The 2,717-nt window shown below is 34.0% G+C and overlaps 1 protein-coding gene across 1 annotated transcript in view; it reads left to right on the forward strand.

The window, feature by feature from the left end:
• Nucleotides 1-2,717, forward strand: part of LOC118736368 — an 8,060-nt gene that overhangs the window by 624 nt on the left and 4,719 nt on the right. The gene's annotated exons all lie outside the window — the stretch shown is intronic.

Here is a 2,717-nt window from a genome sequence, read left to right on the forward strand (position 1 = left end):
TTTTTTTGTTATCGAACACAACCATACACATACATACTCCCATAGTAAAAAATAATACACATATTTTGTTGTAGTGACCTACTGGTAGTCGTTACAACTATGAAACTACAGCAAAGAATAAGAGGTTTCCGTAATTTCTGCATACTTAGTTCAGTTTTTGTATTTTTTGAGTTATGACAATATTGAAGCAAATGTGTGTGCATACATACATACATACGTCATACACTATTTGGTAAACGAAAATGTCAGCACGATTAAAATTATAAGCTACTAAATTGAATATCTAATATGAAAGATTACTCACGTGTAGTTTTAATTTCAACAGCCACTTCCTCCCATAATTTTTCGAGCACAAACCTATTGTGGTGGTTGTCATTTTTTTTATCCCACAATCCGGGCCTCGCAAAAACTTCTTTTATAAGAACTTCAGTGTCCATGCTGACAAGAGCGACTAGTGAATAAAATTCCATCAACGATTTTCTTGGCTCGTATCGTTACTCTTTGTTCGCAGCTCTGCTACTACATAAACACATACATATCTACATCAGGGGCGCACCCAGGAATATATTTTAGGGGGGATTTTATATTTCTGAAGATATATCACCGGAAAATACTGAAAATATGCTTCAGATAATACCCTCTTTAAAATACATTTATGCAAGTTTTATGTACAGTATGTAATAAATAAATAAACGTTTTAAAATTCATAAACTGCACTTTATTTACAGATTTACAGAACTCAAACGATTTTAATCGACTTCAAAAAAAAGGGAGGTTATCATCTCGCCGGAATACATAACCTTGGACCACGAGAACCGTTTTCAATAATCCTTGTTTTATTAGAAAGATAGTAGCCAAGGTTCGTCCCGTAATTTGTTTTAGAGATCCGATGATTGGATCGTGAAGAAATTAACGGTACCCCTAAATTTGAATATGAGAATTGAAGTCGGTTGTGTTCTTTCCTTAAAAACTACTTGTTTAATAAAAAGTTCTATAAACTCAAGATGCGCTCAACTTTCAAAAGTACCTAATAAAAAATTTTAAAAAATAGTCAGTAAAAATAAATTTATTGATTCCATGAATTTTTGCACTTCTATGTTCATTTTTTCGATTTCTGGTTTTCGATAGAGATGGTGATTTTTCACGATTGCTAAATTTTTTTAATATTTCAAATACCGAAAAAATTAACTGAACTCTCAAGAAAAACGAAAAATTTATATAAAACGACGGACGAGAAATGGAAAAGAAATTTTCTTCTACCAAAATTTCTTAAATCAGTTTGCAGTTCTCAAGAAAGAAAATGCTCGTATATTTATTCCCTCATGAAAATTTACAGCAAAGCGCTTTTTCAAGCAACAGAAATTATAATAAATATTTCTTAGAGCTGGCTTCTTAGCTTTAAGATACAGATTGTATTTGAGGTTATTAGCTTTAGGGGGCGAGTTTGAACCCCAAAAGCAACCCCTTGTGTGCGCTAATGATCTACATACATATGTATGTAGACATAATACCGATTTACGATTTTCTCTGCTATTCTCGCAGCTCTCATCGTAGCTCTTATTGCAGTTCCCTGGTAAACACACACAAGTGTGACCAGATAAACCTTTTTGAAGCTAGTTGGCAAAATGAGGAGCTCTTGCTAATCAACACATTAAATCATTACTTTACCTTCGGGAGCTGTATTAGAATACGTTCTAATAGCTCTTCCGTTCGAAAGCAAACGAGGAGGCCTTTTTTGAGAAATGGATTTCAAGTAAATAATAAATTGGAGCAAGCATTTCGTGGTGTGTATGGTAAAAGTTAAATTGGTACTGCGTTGAGCGCGGCAGAAAAGGCCTCTTAAGACTGACGCGAAGTTTTGAGTGAAAAAATTTCAAAATAATTTTAATGGGTAGTAGCGTCGTCTTGATTTTGTAAAGTGCTGTTAAATTTTTCGGCATAAAAGTGTAAATATTTTTAACCTTTTCTAACCTAAATTTAGCTTCATGTTTTATGATCTTCTGGTCACACTTCACTTGATACATTACAAATTTCTCTATTATTATCGCAGCTCTCATCGTAGCTCTTATTGCAGCTTACACATAAACACATACACGTGATGCCTTCTCTTGCTTATCGTAACAGGTAAACGCTCAAGGTACATGTGTGTGTGTTGTATATACATATGTATGTATATACATTTGTACATATTTATTATACAGTATATTTTGCTTTGCTGCCTTAATGCTTAAGTGCATATTTAAGATACCTACCCCAAAATGCGCGTCAGAGGCATTATTTTTAACATTTATGTACACATATGAAAACTGCTCCGACAAACAAGAAATACATAAGTAAATACGGGTACAGTCTTAAACTGGCTACACACGACGAACATCTGCGCGCACATATGCGCCAACATGCTCGCTGTCGTTTGCTACAGACGACGAGCGGCTCATAAGTGATTTTGTACTCAAAGCGTAAACATGGAAAGGATAGACGCGGATGATGCAATTGCCATGCTTTTGACTTAACTTTTTTATGTATGTGTTTCTTAAATTTATTTATATTTTGCTTGTATGTACGTACATACATATACTTATAGTAATTTAGCCTCATTTATCAAAAATTCAATTAAATAACATGGCTTGGATGCATTTATCCGCCGATGTGCACACTTCAAGCATCAACACAAAATGAGGTTGTTTTTTTCGTTTCCAATGCGATGCTCGCAAACC

Source organism: Rhagoletis pomonella, unplaced genomic scaffold, assembly GCF_013731165.1.
Source record: "Rhagoletis pomonella isolate Grant_MI unplaced genomic scaffold, Rhpom_1.0 Rhpom_scaffold_00003, whole genome shotgun sequence".
NCBI lineage: Eukaryota > Metazoa > Arthropoda > Insecta > Diptera > Tephritidae > Rhagoletis > Rhagoletis pomonella.